General features: G+C 48.5%; 2 protein-coding genes across 5 annotated transcripts in view; one reads left to right on the forward strand and one right to left on the reverse strand.

Annotated features, from left to right (window-relative positions):
* ANKIB1 (ankyrin repeat and IBR domain containing 1) overlaps positions 1-16,661 on the reverse strand; it is a 93,987-nt gene extending 77,326 nt beyond the window's left edge. For both annotated transcript variants that reach the window (XM_077268198.1, XM_077268197.1), the window contains exon 1: positions 16,366-16,661. The gene's annotated coding sequence lies outside the window, so the exon portion shown is untranslated. The remainder of the gene's footprint in view (positions 1-16,365) is intronic.
* Positions 16,662-16,850: 189 nt separating this feature from the next.
* Positions 16,851-23,596, forward strand: part of KRIT1 (KRIT1 ankyrin repeat containing) — a 60,093-nt gene continuing 53,347 nt past the window's right edge. Inside the window, exon 1 of one of the 3 annotated variants that reach the window (XM_077268199.1) lies at positions 16,851-16,985. The gene's annotated coding sequence lies outside the window, so the exon portion shown is untranslated. Of the gene's footprint in view, positions 17,249-23,596 lie in introns of all 3 variants that reach the window. The other 2 variants (XM_077268201.1, XM_077268200.1) reach the window with 2 other exon arrangements.

The raw sequence follows: 23,596 nt of genomic DNA on the forward strand, positions 1-23,596 counted from the left end.
CCATTCTGGAGATTGATGCTGAAACTTGCAGGCAAAAAAAATGATTTTCCGAGACACCCCCCCTCTGCCTTGTGGCTGCTGTCAGTAGAGTTGGCCGCACAAGCGCAGCTTTGCCCGCTGACTTCTATGGGAGTTTCCGGATATTGCCATGTACACTTGCAATCGAGCACACTCTGCTTTTTATTTTTGGAAACTGCCATAGAAATCAATGCAGAGAGCCACAAATCTACAACCAATTCTCCACTGACAGCAGCCGCCCGACACAGCACCAGGCAGGGTCATGGTGGGCACAGGACCCCCGTTCTCAAGAATACTCTAGGTCTCTGCGATGGATAAGCCATAAAGATCTATGGTGACATCATCCCTTCAATTCTTATATTTCTATCTATAATTAAAGGGATGTTGTCACCATAGACCTTTATGGCTTACCCACTATTATGGGTAATCCTCTAGGACTTTGAAAGGCGAGTTTTGGAGGTATTTTTTACAGGTTAAAAAAAAAACCGGTACAGACATCTTAGGGTTAAATCTACAGAATTGTCCCCTGGTAGCAAAAGATCTGGAAAAGCCAGAAGAAGGGAAGCAAAGGAAAGCAGAGCAGGAGACAGGACAGCAGGACGGGGCAGAGCTGTGTACACAAAACGGGGCACAGAATTACACAGCCCGAGCCTATACCATCTATATACCGACACATCCTAGATACCATCTATATACCGACACATCCTAGGTACCATCTATATACCAACACATGCTAGATACGGTCACGTCCTAGATACGGTCACGTCCTAGGTACCGACACCTCCTAGGTACCATCTATATACCGACACATCCCAGATACCATCTATATACCGCCACATCCTATATACCATCTATATACCGCCACATCCTATATACCATCTAGATACGGCCACATCCTAGATACGGCCACATCCTAGGTACCGACACCTCCTACCTACCGACACCTACCTACCATCCTACATACCGTCCCATATACTGACACGTCCCATATACCGACACGTCCCATATACCGACACGTCCCATATACCGACACGTCCCATATACCGACACGTCCCATATACCGACACGTCCCATATACCGACACGTCCCATATACCGACACGTCCCATATACCGACACGTCCCATATACCGACACGTCCCATATACCGACACGTCCCATATACCGACACGTCCCATATACCGACACGTCCCATATACCGACACGTCCCATATACCGACACGTCCCATATACCGACACGTCCTATATACTGCCAGCGACACAATCATGACATATATCACCACTTACATCCTGGGAATACCACTGCCTTAAAGGGGAAATCCAGCAAAATGTTCTTCTGCTATAGGTGTATGCAAGATAAAGTCACTAGTACAGTGTGCGATTCGTTTCTTAGATAAATCCTGTGGTTTTTTTGGTTTTTTTGCATAGTTCTGGAAACTCTGGCGCTGTTCTGGCGCCGCTTATCTCAGGGATGTTGGAGTGACAGTTACATTTTATGATACGTAAAAAGAAAGAAGAAGCAACTTCACTAATGGTATTAAAAAATTGGAGTTTATTGAATTTTTCAAATATAAAGTTACAGAAAATAACAAAATCGATTTAAAAATAACAGCAAGCTTTACATTCTGGTTAGATTTGTTAATCTATCAAAGGGGGGAAAATGAACTCAACACTGAAGAACTCATAACATGCCTCAGATAATATACCTGCACAATGACTAGAGACGACAAGACCAGACCCGACAAGTCTAGACGTGACCAGACCCGACAAGCCTAGACGCGGCTAGACCAGACCCGACAAGCCTAGACGCGGCTAGACCAGACCCGACAAGCCTAGACGCGGCTAGACCAGACCCGACAAGCCTAGACGCGGCTAGACCAGACCCGACAAGCCTAGACGCGGCTAGACCAGACCCGACAAGCCTAGACGCGGCTAGACCAGACCCGACAAGCCTAGACGCGGCTAGACCAGACCCGACAAGCCTAGACGCGGCTAGACCAGACCCGGCAAGCCTAGACGCGGCTAGACCAGACCCGGCAAGCCTAGACGCGGCTAGACCAGACCCGACAAGCCTAGACGCGGCTAGACCAGACCCGACAAGCCTAGACGCGGCTAGACCAGACCCGACAAGCCTAGACGCGGCTAGACCAGACCCGACTAGCCTAGACGCGGCTAGACCAGACCCGACAAGCCTAGACGCGGCTAGACCAGACCCGACAAGCCTAGACGTGGCTAGACCAGACCCGACAAGCCTAGACGCGGCTAGACCAGACCCGACAAGCCTAGACGCGGCTAGACCAGACCCGACTAGCCTAGACGCGGCTAGACCAGACCCAACTAGCCTAGACGCGGCTAGACCAGACCCGACTAGCCTAGACGCGGCTAGACCAGACCCAACTAGCCTAGACGCGGCTAGACCAGACCCGACTAGCCTAGACGCGGCTAGACCAGACCCGACAAGCCTAGACGCGGCTAGACCAGACCCGACAAGCCTAGACGTGGCTAGACCAGACCCGACAAGCCTAGACGCGGCTAGACCAGACCCGACAAGCCTAGACGCGGCTAGACCAGACCCGACTAGCCTAGACGCGGCTAGACCAGACCCAACTAGCCTAGACGCGGCTAGACCAGACCCGACAAGCCTAGACGCGGCTAGACCAGACCCGACAAGCCTAGACGCGGCTAGACCAGACCCGACAAGCCTAGACGCGGCTAGACCAGACCCGACAAGCCTAGACGCGGCTAGACCAGACCCGACAAGCCTAGACGCGGCTAGACCAGACCCGGCAAGCCTAGACGCGGCTAGACCAGACCCGGCAAGACCCGGGAACACCAGGACAGGCCCGGGAACACCAGGACAGGCCCGGGAACACCAGGACAGACTACACAAGACATTGACACACTAGGGAGGGGATTGGCTGAGTCAGGCGGTCTTCTACATATGGGTTAAGCAGTAATCAATAAGTATGAAATATAAGTCTTTTCGTGGAAACGCCCGCTCTACATAAATTTTCGAAACATGTAGATTGGGAGACCTTAAAGGAGGAGAAGAGTGAGTGCATAGTGTCTAATTTGTGTTTATCGGTAACAGAACTTTAATGGGATCTTAAAGTGATATTGTAAAGCCTCAAAAGTCAGTAAAACGCTAGAGTGTAAATCAACTACATCTGCAAAACAAAAAAAAAGTTGCTTATTGGACCACAATTCCAGTAGTGCAGGGTTAAACTGTAATAAGGTCATCGGAGACTGTTCAGACATTACTTGGAATTTTTTTCTAGCATGTATCCCAAGTCATCTTAGTCAAGGTTATTAGTCCCAGCATAGGGGAACATAGTTTATTCAGTGTGGTCGCCAAGAGGTAAGAATTCAGGTAAATCGGAGCCAACCATAATTTCTCTATTTATTTATTTTATTTTTTTAAATCCGTCATACGGTTCCAGAAGTGCGAATTTTTATTCAGTGCTAAATTTTGTAACCTTTACAACTGGGGACTCATTGGATCCTCGGGGGCGTGACTTTAGACTGCTGTTTACCATGTCCCTTTGTAAAGATCATATAAATTTGCACTAAATTAAAAGGCGCATATCTCTGGAACCGTATGGCGGATTTGAAAAAGAAAAAAAACAAAGGAATGTTCAAAAGAGAATCGGGAATAAAAAGAGAATAAAAACTGGAAAGCTGAATAGGCCCAAAACGCGGAGAAAAACATGAAAGTGGTCAGGTGCTTCTTAACTAAAACCCCCTGATCACCTCGCATTAGTCCCGTTTACTACCTTTACGTTTCCCATAAAGGAGTTTCTCTTTAAGCAATTTTCACTTTCTTTGAGAAAATAAAAACAAAAAACCCCTGAAGTCACCTGAGCCGGACGGTTGTGAGCGATGACTTGAGTAGATTACCGGGAACAAAGCGGGCATTAATAATACAATGGGCTGCACTGCACGTATCATAGAGCGCTCACCTTACTCTGCCGGAGACGCAGCCCCTCCATATAAATTGCCGGCTGAGGCAGCCTGTGTTGTGGCCAATGCAGAAAGTGGCAGGGACCATCAATCTCCGGCAGTGCGCAGGGACAAGGTCCCGATGAGTCACCCGCGGCCTTCATGCACCGGGCGACGCTTCTCCGCAGCACTTGGCACCGGGCACGCACTGCACCTTTTATCTGATCAGGATATAACGGGTTTTTTTTTCCATTTTCCATTGACCGGAAATTATTTGTTTTTAACCCTTCTACTACCAGCCACATCTAAAAAAACGTCTGGACAGTCCTGCCATGGAAGTCATATGCCGTAAATGCATTTTTCATGTTTTGCTCTCACTTACAATGAATAAGACTGATTGTACTAATTCCTGTGCAAATCTAAATGAAACTGTGGAGGAACTCGCCTTTATTGACCCTGCAGCCCGGCTCTGGAGCTCATTAATCTAATATATAAAGCTGTGTGTGTGTATATATATACACGTGTGTGTGTGTGTGTGTTTGTGTATATATATATATATGTGCGTGTGTGTGTAAGTGTGTGTATATGTGTGTATATATGTGTGTGTGTGTGTGTGTGTGTGTGTGTGTGTGTGTGTGTGTGTGTGTGTGTGTGTGTGTGTGTGTGTGTGTGTGTGTGTGTGTGTGTGTGTGTGTGTGTGTCCACAAAATTTTGCACAGTCACACGTCTGGACCCCGAGAGCGTCATAGGCTATGTTGTGAGGTGAAATTTTAACCCCGCGCGTTCCAATTCACCAAACAATTTTGCCCCTATCTACATAATGGGGAAAAAATGAAAGGAAAAGTGTTGGAGGCAAATTAACAGCTGCCAGATGTGAACAAGGGGGACTTAAAGAATGAGAGCGATGGCGCCAAAGAGTATATACTGTACAGTTGCTAAGGTGGGGCCCCGACATGGGATACTCACCACACCACCACGGGGATATGAACACACACACAAAATGCGCCACACACTACCACGTGCTCGAACACATATACCACCCTCAGCGCACATTTCACCACACATACACCAACCTCACCACATAAAAGTCGAAACACAAAAGTCGCCGCTCAAAACTCGCCACGCGCAAAACTCACCTCATGGAAAACTCGCCACACGCAAAACTTGCACACGCGGAAAAATTGCCACATGCACAAAAGTTGCAACACATGCAAAAGTTGCCTCACACAAAACTTGCACATACTCCAAAGGCACCACACATAAAACTCGCCACGCGCAAAACTCGCCATGCGCAAAACTTGCTGCACACAACTTGCTACACTAACCTGTCACATGCAACTCGACACACAAAAAGTTGCTACACGCATGTCGCCACACAAAAATCATCTCACAAAAGTCGCTACATGCATGTCGCCACACAAAACTCAACACACACAACTTGACACATGAAACTCGCCCTAAAACACACACAAGTCTGGTATTATCCTTCAAAAATAAAAATCTGATTAATAAGCAGACAAACTACAAGAGCAACAAATGTACCATACAGGAAATACGGCAGCTGTCAGTCACATGACCAGTCTATTATGTGTATGTGTGAGCTAATATATACTGCCGGGGGGTGGGCTTCCTGTTGGCTGGGGATTTATCAGGCTGCCAATTTAGCTTACAAATACTGAAGTAAAAATACTGACCAAATAACGTGTGAACGAGGTCTAATACAGGAGGAGATGACATACAGGTATATACTATATACAGGGGAGATGACACACAGGTATATACTATTTACAGGGGAGATGACACACAGGTATATACTATATACAGGAGATGACACACAGATATATACTATATACAGGAGAGATGACACACAGGTATATACTATATACAGGAGCAGATTACCTACAGGTATATAGTATATACAGGAGGAGATGACATACAGGTATATGCTATATACAGGAGAGATGACACAGATATAAACTATATACAGGAGAGATGACACACACATATATACTATATACAGGAGAGATGACACACAGGTATATACTATATACAGGAGAGATGACACAGGTATATACTATATACAGGAGGAGATGACACACAGGTACATACTATATACAGAGGAGATGACACACAGGTATATACTATATACAGGAGAGATGACACAGATATATACTATATACAGGAGAGATGACACAGATATATACTATATACAGGAGAGATGACACACAGGTATATACTATATAGAGGAGGAGATGACATACAGGTACATACTATATACAGGAGGAGATGACATACAGATATATACTATATACAGGAGAGATGACAGATATATACTATATACAGGAGAGATGACACACACATATACACTCACTGGCCACTTTATTAGGTACACCTGTCCAACTTCTTGTTAACACTTAATTTCTAATCAGCCAATCACATGGCGGCAACTCAGTGCATTTAGGCATGTAGACATGGTCAAGACAATCTCCTGCAGTTCAAACCGAGCATCAGTATGGGGAAGAAAGGTGATTTGAGTGCCTTTGAACGTGGCATGGTTGTTGGTGCCAGAAGGGCTGGTCTGAGTATTTCAGAAACTGCTGATCTACTGGGATTTTCACGCACAACCATCTCTAGGGTTTACAGAGAATGGTCCGAAAAAGAAAAAAAATCCAGTGAGCGGCAGTTCTGTGGGCGGAAATGCCTTGTTGATGCCAGAGGTCAGAGGAGAATGGGCAGACTGGTTCGAGCTGATAGAAAGGCAACAGTGACTCAAATCGCCACCCGTTACAACCAAGGTAGGCCTAAGAGCATCTCTGAACGCACAGTGCGTCGAACTTTGAGGCAGATGGGCTACAGCAGCAGAAGACCACACCGGGTACCACTCCTTTCAGCTAAGAACAGGAAACTGAGGCTACAATTTGTACAAGCTCATCGAAATTGGACAGTAGAAGATTGGAAAAACGTTGCTTGGTCTGATGAGTCTCGATTTCTGCTGCGACATTCGGATGGTAGGGTCAGAATTTGGCGTAAACAACATGAAAGCATGGATCCATCCTGCCTTGTATGGAGCATCTTTGGGATGTGCAGCCGACAAATCTGCGGCAACTGTGTGATGCCATCATGTCAATATGGACCAAAATCTCTGAGGAATGCTTCCAGCACCTTGTTGAATCTATGCCACGAAGAATTGAGGCAGTTCTGAAGGCAAAAGGGGGTCCAACCCGTTACTAGCATGGTGTACCTAATAAAGTGGCCGGTGAGTGTATACTATATACAGGAGAGATGACACACAAGTATATACTATATACAGGAGAGATGACACACAAGTATATACTATATACAGGAGATGACACAGGTATATACTATATACAGGAGGAGATGACACACGTACATACTATATACAGGAGGAGATGACACAGGTATATACTATATACAGGAGAGATGACACAGATACATACTATATACAGGAGGAGATGACACAGGTATATACTATATACAGGAGGAGATGACACACGTATATACTATATACAGGGGAGATGACACACGTATATACTATATACAGGGGAGATGACACACAGGTATATACTATATACAGGAGGAGATGACACAGGTATATACTACATACAGGAGATGACATACAGGTATATACTATATACAGGAGGAGATGACACACACATATATACTATATACAGGGGAGATGACACAGGTATATACTATATGATGGAGGAGATGACTTACAGGTATATACTATATACAGGAGGAGATGACACACGTATATACTATATACAGGAGGAGATGACACACAGGTATATACTATATACAGGAGAGATGACAGATATATACTATATACAGGAGGAGATGACACACAGGTACATACTATATACAGAGGAGATGACACACAGGTATATACTATATACAGGAGAGATGACACAGATACATACTATATACAGCAGCACGGTGGCGCAGTGGTTAGCACTGCAGCCTTGCAGCGCTGGAGTCCTGGGTTCTAATCCCACCTTGGACAACATCTGCAAAGAGTTTGTATGTTCTCTCCGTGTTTGCGTGGGTTTCCTCCGGGCACTCCGGTTTCCTCCCACATTCCAAAGACATACTGATAGGGAATTTAGATTGTGAGCCCCATCGGGGACAGCAATGATAATGTGTACAAACTGTAAAGCGCTGCGTAATATGTTAGCGCTGCGTAATATGTTAGCGCTATATAAAAATAAAGATTATTAAAAAAAAATAAAGATTATTATTATATACAGGAGAGATGACACAGGTATATACTATATACAGGAGGAGATATACAGGTATATACTATATACAGGAGATGACACACAGGTATATACTATATACAGGGGAGATGACACACAGGTATATACTATATACAGGGGAGATGACACAGGTATATACTATATACAGGGGGAGATGACACAGGTATATACTATATACAGGAGGAGATGACACACGTATATGCTATATACAGGGGAGATGACACACGTATATACTATATACAGGGGAGATGACACACGTATATACTATATACAGGGGAGATGACACAGGTATATACTACATACAGGAGATGACATACAGGTATATACTATATACAGGAGATGACACACATATATACTATATACAGGAGGAGATGACACACACATATATACTATATACAGGGGAGATGACACAGGTATATACTATATGATGGAGATGACTTACAGGTATATACTATATACAGGAGGAGATGACACACAGGTATATACAGGAGGAGATGACACACGTATATACTATATACAGGAGGAGATGACACACGTATATACTATATACAGGGGAGATGACACACAGATATATACTATATACAGCAGCACGGTGGCGCAGTGGTTAGCACTGCAGCCTTGCAGCGCTGGAGTCCTGGGTTCTAATCCCACCTTGGACAACATCTGCAAAGAGTTTGTATGTTCTCTCCGTGTTTGCGTGGGTTTCCTCCGGGCACTCCGGTTTTCTCCCACATTCCAAAGACATACTGATAGGGAATTTAGATTGTGAGCCCCATCGGGGACAGCAATGATAATGTGTACAAACTGTAAAGCGCTGCGTAATATGTTAGCGCTATATAAAAATAAAGATTATTAAAAAAAAACAAAGATTATTATTATATACAGGAGAGATGACAAACAGGTATATACTATATACAGGAAGAGATGACACAGGTATATACTATATACAGGAGGAGATGACACACAGGTATATACTATATACAGGAGATGACATACAGGTATATACTATATATAGGGGAGATGACACAGGTATATACTATATACAGGAGATGACATACAGGTATATACTATATACAGGAGGAGATGACACACTGGTATATACTATATACAGGGGAGATGACACAGGTATATACTATATACAGGGGAGATGACACAGGTATATACTATATACAGGGGGAGATGACACACAGGTATATACTATATACAGGGGGAGATGACACACTGGTATATACTATATACAGGAGGAGATGACACAGGTATATACTATATACAGGGGAGATGACACACAGGTATATACTATATACAGGAGGAGATGACACACTGGTATATACTATATAATAATAATAATGTTTATTTTTATATAGCGCTAACATATTCCGCAGCGCTTTACAGTTTGCACACATCACTGTCCCCTCTGGGGCTCACAATCTAAATTCCCTAACAGTATGTCTTTGGAATGTGGGAGGAAACCGGAGTACCCGGAGGAAACCCACGCAAACACGGAGAGAACACACAAACTCTTTGCAGATGTTGTCCTTGGTGGGGTTTGAACCCAGGACTCCAGCGCTGCAAGGCTGCTGTGCTAACCACTGAGCCACCAGGGGAGATGACATACAGGTACATACTATATACAGAGGAGATGACACACAGGTATATACTATATACAGGAGAGATGACGCACAGGTATATACTATATACAGGAGATGACATACAGGTACATACTATATACAGGAGAGATGACACACAGGTATATACTATATACAGGAGCAGATGACACACAGGTATATACTATATACAGGAGATGACATACAGGTATATACTATATACAGGAGATGACACACACATATATTATATACAGGAGGAGATGACACACAGATATATACTGTATACAGGAGCAGATGACACAGGTATATACTATATACAGGAGGAGATGACATACAGGTATATACTATATAAAAGAGGAGATGACATAGGTATATAGAGGAGGAGATGACGTACAGCAGGTATATACTATTTACAGGGGAGATGACATACAGGTATATACTATATACAGGAGATGACATACAGGTGTATACTATATATAAAGGGAGATGACAAACATGTATATACTGAGGGGAAAATGAGAGGTGTGAGGTGAAAATGAAGGGTGTGAGGTGAAAATGAAAAGGTGTGAGTGCAAAATGAGAGGAGTGAGGGAAAATAGTGGAGTGATCGGAAAATGACAGATGTGAGGTCGAAATGACAAGTGTTAGGGGGGAATGAGAGGAGTGAGGGGGAAAATAAGAGGAGTGAGGGGGAAAATGAGAGGTGTGAGGGAGAAAATGAGAGGCGTGATGGGAAAATGAGAGGCGTGATGGGAAAATAAGAGAAGTAAGGTGCTATAACTAACCACAGATATTTACTATGCCCAGGCAACGCCGGGCTCTTCAGCTAGTACAGTATATACGTCCTATGTAAGAAACCCCTTTAATCCAGGCAGTATAGAATCTCCCTACATGGAACAGCAACGCAACTTTACATGGGATCTAGAAAAATCTAATAAGCTGGCAAAGCTTTGAAAAATCACCATGAAGGCGAGATTGAAGCAGACGAGCAGAGGAGCGAGCAGGGAAGAGGAGCCAAAGCAAGCAGAGGGGAGGAAGCGAGCAGAGGAGAGGAGGGAAAGCGAGCAGAGGAGCAAGCAGGGAAGAGGAGCCAATACGAGCATGGGAAGGAAGCCAAAGCGAGCAGGGGAGGGGAGCCATAGAGAGCAGACGAGAGGGGCCAAAGCGAGCAGACGAGAGGAGCCAAAGCGAGCAGACGAGAGGAGCCAAAGCGAGCAGACGAGAGGAGCCAAAGCGAGCAGACGAGAGGAGCCAAAGCGAGCAGACGAGAGGAGCCAAAGCGAGCAGACGAGAGGAGCCAAAGCGAGCAGACGAGAGGAGCCAAAGCGAGCAGACGAGAGGAGCCAAAGCGAGCAGACGAGAGGAGCCAAAGCGAGCAGACGAGAGGAGCCAAAGCGAGCAGACGAGAGGAGCCAAAGCGAGCAGACGAGAGGAGCCAAAGCGAGCAGACGAGAGGAGCCAAAGCGAGCAGACGAGAGGAGCCAAAGCGAGCAGACGAGAGGAGCCAAAGCGAGCAGACGAGAGGAGCCAAAGCGAGCAGACGAGAGGAGCCAAAGCGAGCAGACGAGAGGAGCCAAAGCGAGCAGACGAGAGGAGCCAAAGCGAGCAGACGAGAGGAGCCAAAGCGAGCAGACGAAAGGAGCCAAAGCGAGTAGACGAAAGGAGCCAAAGCGAGCAGACGAAAGGAGCCAAAGCGAGCAGACGAAAGGAGCCAAAGCGAGCAGACGAGAGGAGCCAAAGCGAGCAGACGAGAGGAGCCAAAGCGAGCAGACGAGAGGAGCCAAAGCGAGCAGACGAGAGGAGCCAAAGCGAGCAGACGAAAGGAGCCAAAGCGAGCAGACGAAAGGAGCCAAAGCGAGCAGACGAAAGGAGCCAAAGCGAGCAGACGAGAGGAGCCAAAGCGAGCAGACGAAAGGAGCCAAAGCGAGCAGACGAAAGGAGCCAAAGCGAGCAGACGAGAGGAGCCAAAGCGAGCAGACGAAAGGAGCCAAAGCGAGCAGACGAGAGGAGCCAAAGCGAGCAGACGAGAGGAGCCAAAGCGAGCAGACGAGAGGAGCCAAAGCGAGCAGACGAGAGGAGCCAAAGCGAGCAGACGAGAGGAGCCAAAGCGAGCAGACGAAAGGAGCCAAAGCGAGCAGACGAAAGGAGCCAAAGCGAGCAGACGAGAGGAGCCAAAGCGAGCAGACGAAAGGAGCCAAAGCGAGCAGACGAGAGGAGCCAAAGCGAGCAGACGAGAGGAGCCAAAGCGAGCAGACGAGAGGAGCCAAAGCGAGCAGACGAGAGGAGCCAAAGCGAGCAGACGAGAGGAGCCAAAGCGAGCAGTATCACACTGCACTGCTAACGTCAGCTATACTCTGAATGCCCCTATATGTATACAAGATACGACTTCATGGGATTAATTTGTAGTCTGAAATTGTGGAGACAAAAAGGGTCTGCATTGTAGTCACAAGTTTAGCAGCCTCAGCGGGGGCTTCAGTGTGAGCGGTCAGATAAAGCCACAGGTGAAGCGTCTGCACCAGAGCAGAGCCGGCAGCACCAACATCCGGGTCGCCCATCCTGCAGCGCCCGTGTCAGAGCCCTGTACACACTACAACAGTGAGCAGCTGGAAAAGCAAATATTTACATTCTGAGGAGCGACCTGTGTGTACAAGACTGACACCCCAGTGACCTAGGAATGGGCCCAGGACAGGTGTCACCTCCCTTCCCCCACACCTTTCACCAGCTCATGGCTTTACATAACGTGTGTCCTCTACAGTTCTGGGTGGATGAGAAGACAATAAATATGCAGAGTATCACAGCTCACACAGCGGGGTCACTCAGCTTTCCCAGGCTCCAGAACGGCAAATCTTATCAGCTGCGTCATTAATCTGAGGATGGGAAAAATCATGACTCTACTAGGGAGGCACAGAGTCTTCTATGGTAGATTGGCAAGATTTGCTGGTCCCCACTACAGTTGGCTTGCACACGTCCTTTCCCGTGGCTGGTGGGCACAGTATACGCACCCTTTTCTGTGGATGGTGGGCACAGTGCACGCGCCCTTTCCCATGGCTGGTGAGCACAGTGCATGCGCCCTTTCCCGTGGCTGGTGGGCACAGTGCACGCGCCCTTTCCCATGGCTGGTGAGCAAAGTGCATGCGCCCTTTCCCGTGGCTGGTGAGCACAGTGCATGCGCCCTTTCCCATGGCTGGTGGGCACAGTGCACGCACCCTTTTCATGAGAGGTAATACCAGGCGGGCAAAGTGTGCAGATCCTACCGCTGGGCACATCCGGTCTTTAGACACGTTGACAGAAACTTTCCTCAAAAAGCTGGCACAAAATTCAGACTCTCCCTATGGTAGGTTGGCATAATGGCACAAACAATATAGTAAGTGCCCCGTCTTCCCGGCATTCTGTACCTTTATATAGAACAGGATAACTTGTGGCAGGTGTCAGTTATAAATCCCTGTGGTGGGATGGCACTCCGCATAGCCCCCTACCAGCAGGTTGGCACAATGTGCAGACCACTCCTATTGTAGGTGGCCCAGTCTGGGGTTGGTTTCTGCATCCTCTTTCTATAGGAAATGGAGCAAAGTCTTTAGTTTGACCCCGAGGAATGTTTAGGGAGCAGACTCGGCCCAGATGGTTGGCACCGAGTGGTCCAGCAGAGCTGGGTGGCCTGGCATTTCACACCTATCCCTGAGATGGACAGCTTATGATGCAGGAAGAAATCCAGTACTGAGCTGCTCACAGAGCTCAGGCGCCCACACCCGGCAGCGTCACCGCGCCACAGACGAGTACTCTGGTGCCATCCAGGCCATGGGTGTGAGCAAGTAACAGCGATGTGCCAGGACAGACCGATGTAACAACACCTAAGGCCAGTGGCTGGCACAGAACACACAGACCGCGGACTGGCACACATCAGTGCCAAATCACCCGGCACACACCCGAATACAACGTGATAGATGACAGTGGTGGAACTACGGGCAGAGACCATCACAAAGAGGCCACCAGCTCAGGCCGACAATAGCTGCACCCTCCTGCGGGCACAGCGGGCAGATCTCATCGCACAAAATGACAGCGTGCAAACTTTCCCCAATAGGTCAACAGATCACAGACCCTCCATATGGCAGCGGAAAAAGGCAGAGACCCCCAACAACACAGCGAGCAATAGTCAAAGACCACCATAACACAGCGACTGATGGGCACAGACCCCCAAAACAGTGACTGACAGGCACAGAATCCCCCAAAAGGGACTGACGGGCACAGAACCCCCCAACAGTGACTGACGGGCACAGAACCCCCCAACAGTGACTGACGGGCACAGAACCCCCCAACAGTGACTGACGGGCACAGAACCCCCCAACAGTGACTGACGGGCACAGACCCCAAACAACAGTGACTGATGGGCACAGACCCCAAACAACAAAGACTGATGGGCACAGACCCCCCCCAACAGTGACTGACGGGCACAGACCCCCCCCAACCGTGACTGATGGGCACAGACCCCCCCCCAACAGTGACTGATGGGCACAGACCCCCCCAACAGTGACTGATGGGCACAGACCCCAAACAACAGTGACTGATGGGCACAGACCCCAAACAACAAAGACCGATGGGCACAGACCCCCCCCCCCCAAACAGTGACTGACGGGCACAGACCCCCCCCCAACAGTGACTGATGGGCACAGACCCCCCCAACAGTAACTGATGGGCACAGACCCCCCCCCCCCCAACAGTGACTGATGGGCACAGACCCCCCCCCCCAACAGTGACTGATGGGCACAGACCCCCCCCCAACAGTGACTGATGGGCACAGACCCCCCCAACAGTGACTGATGGGCACAGACCCCCCCAACAGTGACTGATGGGCACAGACCCCCCCAACAGTGACTGATGGGCACAGACCCCCCTCCCCCAACAGTGACTCTTGGGCAGAGACACCCTCAACAGGGACGGATGGGCACAGACCCCCCCCCCAACAGTGACTGGCGGGCACAGACCCCCCCCAACAGTGACTGACGGGCACAGACCCCCCCCCCCAACAGTGACTGATGGGCACAGACCCCCCCCCCAACAGTGACTGATGGGCACAAACCCCCCCAACAGTGACTGATGGGCACAGACCCCCCCCCCAACAGTGACTGATGGGCACAGACCCCCCAACAGTGACTGATGGGCACAGACCCCAAACAACAGAGACTGATGGGCACAGACCCCAAACAACAGAGACTTATGGGCACAGACCCCCAACAACAGTGACTGATGGGCACAGACCCCCCCCCCCCAACAGTGACTGATGGGCACAGACCCCCCCAACAGTGACTGATGGGCACAGACCCCCCCCCCAACAGTGACTGATGGGCACAGACCACCCCCCAACAGTGACTGATGGGCACAGACCCCCCCCCCAACAGAGACTGATGGGCACAGACCCCCAACAACAGTGACTGATGGGCACGGATCCCCCAACAGTGACTGATGGGCACAGACCCCCCCCAACAGTGACTGACGGGCAAAGACCCCCCCAACAGTGACTGACGGGCACAGACCCCCCCTCCCAACAGTGACTGTTGGGCACAGACCCCGAACAACAGAGACTGATGGGCACAAGCCCCCCAACAACAGTGACTGATGGGCACAGACCCCCCCACAACAGTGACTGATGGGCACAGACCCCCCTCCCCCAACAGTGACTCATGGGCAGAGACACCCTCAACAGGGACGGATGGGCACAGACCCCCCCCCCCCCAACAGTGACTGATGGGCACAGACCCCCCCCAACAGTGACTGATGGGCACAGACCCCCCCCCAACAGTGACTGACGGGCACAGACACCCCCCCCCCAACAGTGACTGTTGGGCACAGACCCCGAACAACAGAGACTGATGGGCACAGACCCCGAACAACAGAGACTGATGGGCACAGACCCCCCCCCAACAGAGACTGATGGGCACAGACCCCCCAACAACAGTGACTGATGGGCACAGACACCCCCCCCAACAGTGACTGATGGGCACAGACACCAAACAGTGACTGATGGGCACAGACCCCCACAACAGTGACTGATGGGAACAGACACCAAACAATGACTGATGGGCACAGACCCCCCCAACAGTGACTGACGGGCACAGACCCCCCCAACAGTGACTGACGGGCACAGACACCCCCCCAACAGTGACTGATGGGCACAGACACCCCCCCCAACAGTGACTGATGGGCACAGACACCCCCCCAACAGTGACTGATGGGCACAGACACCCCCCCAACAGTGACTGATGGGCACAGACCCCCACAACAGTGACTGATGGGCACAGACACCAAACAGTGACTGATGGGCACAGACCCCCACAACAGTGACTGATGGGCACAGACACCAAACAATGACTGATGGGCACAGACCCCCCCAACAGTGACTGATGGGCACAGACCCCCCCAACAGTGACTGACGGGCACAGACCCCCCCAACAGTGACTGACGGGCACAGACCCCCAATGCTACCAGTAATGCGCGGAGCCCCCCGGTGATGAGGTCACACAGCGCCGGCACTCACTATGGTCGCAGTCCATGCAGAACGTCCGGCATCCTCCGTGTCACCGCAGTCCGGCTCTCATCCCCGGTACAGACAGGCCCCCGACACCCGGAACAACTACAGCGACCCGGAAACTCGCTCATCCGTCGCCGCCTCCTCCTCCTACCACCACAGCACGGTGCTACACCACATAGGGCACACACCGGAGATGCCACCCGGCAGGGTCCGCCCTCCCGTCACCAGCCGCCCACCCTCAGTGACCGAGAGCCAGCCCCGGAGTAGCGACAACCACCGACAGTCACCACGCCCACAACTCTAACCCCTCCCACAACTCTGGGGAAAACCCCGCCCATCTAGCTGACTAGCCAAACGTAAACAGAGCTTTGCCCCGCCCATCGCAACTAACTCGATTCTAGCCACGCCTCTTCCTATCTCAAAGCAAACTAATTGTGGCCACGCCTCCGAGCCATAGTCTCCGCTTATTGATTTACTAATAGCCGCACCCCCTTTATTTGCTGGTAATCCCGCCTGTTAGTTGTTACCACGCCCCCAGTATCGCTTAGACCACGCCCCGGGAAGGCATGCTGGTGGCTGTGGGAGAGGCTGGACGGGCTGCAGAGGACGGAACCGCCTCATAGCAGGTGAGTGCGCGGCCTCCGCTCAGCGCTGACGGGAGCGGACCGTACAGGAAACAGGCAGCAGCGGCCGCATCCTCCGTGCGGTATGGACCAGGCTGCAGGATCACAACTAACACCTCCCGGCATTCCCTGCTTGTTTTGGTTACTAGCATTCTGGGAAATTTAGTCCTCACACCAGACATTGCGATATACCCGCTGCATTATGGGAGCTCAGCTAGAGAGTGATGTCTGACAACAAGCAACTGACAGGAAACCGGAACCATAATGTATGTACACAGTGACTGCACCAGCAGAATAGTGAGTGCAGCTCTGGGGTATAATACAGGATGTAACTCAGGATCAGTAATGTAATGTATGTACACAGTGACTGCAGCAGCAGAATAGTGAGTGCAGCTCTGGGGTATAATACAGGATGTAACTCAGGATCAGTAATGTAATGTATGTACACAGTGACTGCACCAGCAGACTAGTGAGTGCAGCTCTGGGGTATAATACAGGATGTAACTCAGGATCAGTAATGTAATGTATGTACACAGTGACTGCACCAGCAGAATAGTGAGTGCAGCTCTGGAGTATAATACAGGAGGTAACTCAGGATCAGTAATGTATGTACACAGTGACCGCACCAGCAGAATAGTGAGTGCAGCTCTGGAGTATAATACAGGAGGTAACTCAGGATCAGTAATGTATGTACACAGTGACTGCACCAGCAGAATAGTGAGCGCAGCTCTGGGGTATAATACAGGAGGTAACTCAGGATCAGTAATGTAATGTATGTACACAGTGACTGCACCAGCAGAATAGTGAGCGCAGCTCTGGAGTATAATACAGGAGGTAACTCAGGATCAGTAATGTAATGTATGTACACAGTGACTGCACCAGCAGAATAGTGAGTGCAGCTCTGGGGTATAACACAGGATGTAACTCAGGATCAGTAATGTAATGTATGTACACAGTGACTGCACCAGCAGAATAGTGAGCGCAGCTCTGGAGTATAATACAGGAGGTAACTCAGGATCAGTAATGTAATGTATGTACACAGTGACTGCACCAGCAGAATAGTGAGTGCAGCTCTGGGGTATAATACAGGATGTAACTCAGGATCAGTAATGTAATGTATGTACACAGTGACTGCAGCAGCAGAATAGTGAGTGCAGCTCTGGGGTATAATACAGGATGTAACTCAGGATCAGTAATGTAATGTATGTACACAGTGACTGCACCAGCAGACTAGTGAGTGCAGCTCTGGGGTATAATACAGGATGTAACTCAGGATCAGTAATGTAATGTATGTACACAGTGACTGCACCAGCAGAATAGTGAGTGCAGCTCTGGAGTATAATACAGGATGTAACTCAGGATCAGTAATGTAATGTATGTACACAGTGACTGCACCAGCAGAATAGTGAGTGCAGCTCTGGGGTATAATACAGGATGTAACTCAGGATCAGTAATGTAATGTATGTACACAGTGACTGCAGCAGCAGAATAGTGAGTGCAGCTCTGGGGTATAATACAGGATGTAACTCAGGATCAGTAATGTAATGTATGTACACAGTGACTGCACCAGCAGACTAGTGAGTGCAGCTCTGGGGTATAATACAGGATGTAACTCAGGATCAGTAATGTAATGTATGTACACAGTGACTGCACCAGCAGAATAGTGAGTGCAGCTCTGGAGTATAATACAGGAGGTAACTCAGGATCAGTAATGTATGTACACAGTGACCGCACCAGCAGAATAGTGAGTGCAGCTCTGGAGTATAATACAGGAGGTAACTCAGGATCAGTAATGTATGTACACAGTGACTGCACCAGCAGAATAGTGAGCGCAGCTCTGGGGTATAATACAGGAGGTAACTCAGGATCAGTAATGTAATGTATGTACACAGTGACTGCACCAGCAGAATAGTGAGCGCAGCTCTGGAGTATAATACAGGAGGTAACTCAGGATCAGTAATGTAATGTATGTACACAGTGACTGCACCAGCAGAATAGTGAGTGCAGCTCTGGGGTATAACACAGGATGTAACTCAGGATCAGTAATGTAATGTATGTACACAGTGACTGCACCAGCAGAATAGTGAGCGCAGCTCTGGAGTATAATACAGGAGGTAACTCAGGATCAGTAATGTAATGTATGTACACAGTGACTGCACCAGCAGAATAGTGAGTGCAGCTCTGGGGTATAATACAGGATGTAACTCAGGATCAGTAATGTATGTACACAGTGACTGCACCAGCAGAATAGTGAGTGCAGCTCTGGGGTGTAATACAGGATGTAACTCAGGATCAGTAATGTAATGTGTGTACACAGTGACTGCACCAGCAGAATAGTGAGTGCAGCTCTGGGGTATAATACAGGATGTAACTCAGGATCAGTAATATAATGTATGTACACAGTGACTGCACCAGCAGCATAGTGAGTGCAGCTCTGGGGTATAATACAGGATTTAACTCAGGATCAGTAATGTACTGTATGTACACAGTGACTGCACCAGCAGAATAGTGAGTGCAGCTCTGGGGTGTAATACAGGATGTAACTCAGGATCAGTAATGTAATGTATGTACACAGTGACTGCACCAGCAGAATAGTGAGTGCAGCTCTGGGGTATAATACAGGATGTAACTCAGGATCAGTAATGTAATGTATGTACACAGTGACGGCACCAGCAGAATAGTGAGTGCAGCTCTGGGGTATAATACAGGATGTAACTCAGGATCAGTAATGTAATGTATGTACACAGTGACCGCACCAGCAGAATAGTGAGTGCAGCTCTGGGGTATAATACAGGAGGTAACTCAGGATCAGTAATGTAATGTATGTACACAGTGACCGCACCAGCAGAATAGTGAGTGCAGCTCTGGGGTATAATACAGGATGTAACTCAGGATCAGTAATGTAATGTATGTACACAGTGACCGCACCAGCAGAGTAGTGAGTGCAGCTCTGGGGTATAATACAGGATGTAACTCAGGATCAGTAATGTAATGTATGTACACAGTGACCGCACCAGCAGAATAGTGAGTGCAGCTCTGGGGTATAACACAGGATGTAACTCAGGATCAGTAATGTAATGTATGTACACAGTGACCGCACCAGCAGAATAGTGAGTGCAGCTCTGGGGTATAACACAGGATGTAACTCAGGATCAGTAATGTAATGTATGTACACAGTGACCGCACCAGCAGAATAGTGAGTGCAGCTCTGGGGTATAATACAGGATGTAACTCAGGATCAGTAATGTAATGTATGTACACAGTGACCGCACCAGCAGAATAGTGAGTGCAGCTCTGGGGTATAATACAGGAGGTAACTCAGGATCAGTAATGTAATGTATGTACACAGTGACCGCACCAGCAGAGTAGTGAGTGCAGCTCTGGAGTGTAATACAGGATGTAACTCAGGATCAGTAATGTATGTACACAGTGACCGCACCAGCAGAATAGTGAGTGCAGCTCTGGGGTATAATACAGGATGTAACTCAGGATCAGTAATGTAATGTATGTACACAGTGACCGCACCAGCAGAATAGTGAGTACAGCTCTGGAGTATAATACAGGATGTAACTCAGGATCAGTAATGTAATGTATGTACACAGTGACTGCACCAGCAGAATAGTGAGTGCAGCTCTGGGGTATAACACAGGATGTAACTCAGGATCAGTAATGTAATGTATGTACACAGTGACTGCACCAGCAGAATAGTGAGTGCAGCTCTGGGGTATAACACAGGATGTAACTCAGGATCAGTAATGTAATGTATGTACACAGTGACTGCACCAGCAGAATAGTGAGTGCAGCTCTGGGGTATAACACAGGATGTAACTCAGGATCAGTAATGTAATGTATGTACACAGTGACTGCACCAGCAGAATAGTGAGTACAGCTCTGGAGTATAATACAGGATGTAACTCAGGATCAGTAATGTAATGTATGTACACAGTGACCGCACCAGCAGAATAGTGAGTACAGCTCTGGGGTATAATACAGGATGTAACTCAGGATCAGTAATGTAATGTATGTACACAGTGACTGCACCAGCAGAATAGTGAGTACAGCTCTGGAGTATAATACAGGATGTAACTCAGGATCAGTAATGTAATGTATGTACACAGTGACCGCACCAGCAGAATAGTGAGTACAGCTCTGGGATATAATGCAGGATGTAACTCAGGATCAGTAATGTAATGTATGTACACAGTGACTGCACCAGCAGAATAGTGAGTGCAGCTCTGGAGTATAATACAGGATGTAACTCAGGATCAGTAATGTAATGTATGTACACAGTGACCGCACCAGCAGAATAGTGAGTACAGCTCTGGGGTATAATACAGGATGTAACTCAGGATCAGTAATGTAATGTATGTACACAGTGACTGCACCAGCAGAATAGTGAGTGCAGCTCTGGGGTATAATACAGGATGTAACTCAGGATCAGTAATGTAATGTATGTACACAGTGACCGCACCAGCAGAATAGTGAGTGCAGCTCTGGAGTATAATACAGGATGTAACTCAGGATCAGTAATGTAATGTATGTACACAGTGACCGCACCAGCAGAATAGTGAGTGCAGCTCTGGGGTATAATACAGGATGTAACTCAGGATCAGTAATGTAATGTATGTACACAGTGACCGCACCAGCAGAATAGTGAGTGCAGCTCTGGGGTATAATACAGGATATAACTCAGGATCAGTAATGTATGTACACAGTGACTGCACCAGCAGAATAGTGAGTGCAGCTCTGGGGTATAATACAGGATATAACTCAGGATCAGTAATGTATGTACACAGTGACCGCACCAGCAGAATAGTGAGTGCAGCTCTGGGGTATAATACAGGATATAACTCAGGATCAGTAATGTATGTACACAGTGACTGCACCAGCAGAATAGTGAGTGCAGCTCTGGGGTATAATACAGGATGTAACTCAGGATCAGTAATGTATGTACACAGTGACTGCACCAGCAAAATAGTGAGTGCAGCTCTGGAGGATAATACAGGATGTAACTCAGGATCAGTAATGTAATGTATGTACACAGTGACTGCACCAGCAGAATAGTGAGTGCAGCTCTGGGGTATAATACAGGATGTAACTCAGGATCAGTAATGTAATGTATCTACACAGTGACTGCACCAGCAGAATAGTGAGTGCAGCTCTGGGGTATAATACAGGATGTAACTCAGGATCAGTAATGTATGTACACAGTGACTGCATCAGCAGAATAGTGGGTGCAGCTCTGGGGTATAATACAGGATGTAACTCAGGATCAGTAATGTAATGTATCTACACAGTGACTGCACCAGCAGAATAGTGAGTGCAGCTCTGGAGTATAATACAGGATGTAACTCAGGATCAGTAATGTAATGTATGTACACAGTGACTGCACCAGCAGAATAGTGAGTGCAGCTCTGGAGGATAATACAGGATGTAACTCAGGATCAGTAATGTAATGTATGTATACAGTGACTGCACCAGCAGAATAGTGAGTGCAGCTCTGGGGTATAATACAGGATGTAACTCAGGATCAGTAATGTAATGTATCTACACAGTGACTGCACCAGCAGAATAGTGAGTGCAGCTCTGGGGTATAATACAGGATGTAACTCAGGATCAGTAATGTAATGTATGTACACAGTGACTGCACCAGCAGGATAGTGGGTGCAGCTCTGCTCAGCTGCTGCTCATTGTGCTGATTGTGGGTGCGGTCGCTGCTGAACCTGCAGTGTGCTCCTGAGCTCCTGGGAACCACCACCTCTCCGCCCGGGGACCTGCTCTCTCTCTTACCCAGGGAGTGAGTGGGTTTCCTGGGATGAATGAGAGGGCCAAGTCCCAGGCTTCTGCTTCCCGGACCAGGCTGGCGGGGGGCAGAAAGAACCAGCAACCAGCCTGCACATCATAAGATTCGGGGGTGAGACGCTCCACCAGGAGTCGCAGCAATGTGGCTCCTACTCCCCCCAGGTCTGCAGAGACCCAGAGAATCCGCAAGGTTTCCATGGAGGAGAAGCTTGCTAGCGTGCAGGATGACGGCCCTTCCGGAGGAAAGCTGAGTGCTCATGGAGGTGAGGCCGACCTCACTGAGGAGGGTTGGGCGCTGCAGAGACCCCGGGAGTCTGTGTCCACCTATGCCTCCCGGGTCATGAGCCACCTTCGTGAGTATGAAGAAGCAAGCAAGAGATTGAGAAGGCTCCGGGAGGAGCTGCGCTGCACAAGCGCAAAAGCTGCAGGCGCCTCCAGACCCAGGAAGACGCAATTCCAGGCGGAGGTAAAGAGGCTGAAGCTTGAAATTAATGACCTGGAGGTAAGAAAAGCGTTTATCCAAGAAAAAAGTGGACCATTTAAAGAAAAATTGCAAAATGAAGACCGATTTAGAGAAATGGCTGATAACAGAGCGCAAAGGCAGATAGGGCTGCAGCCTGGGAGCCAGGTGGATGATGATGATGATGATGATGATAAGAAGGAGGAGGATGACCAGCAGAAAACCCCACCTGGCAGCCTGCTTAGTCACTCACAGGCCACGTGCAGCGAGCTCCCTGCAGGACAGGCGACAATGACATCTCGTCGCAGTTCTGCTGGCTCTGGGGAGGACAGTGACATCGGCCAGGGAGGGG

The sequence above is a fragment of the Ranitomeya variabilis genome, chromosome 6 (genome assembly GCF_051348905.1).
Source record: "Ranitomeya variabilis isolate aRanVar5 chromosome 6, aRanVar5.hap1, whole genome shotgun sequence".
In the NCBI taxonomy this organism is placed as follows: Eukaryota; Metazoa; Chordata; class Amphibia; order Anura; family Dendrobatidae; genus Ranitomeya; species Ranitomeya variabilis.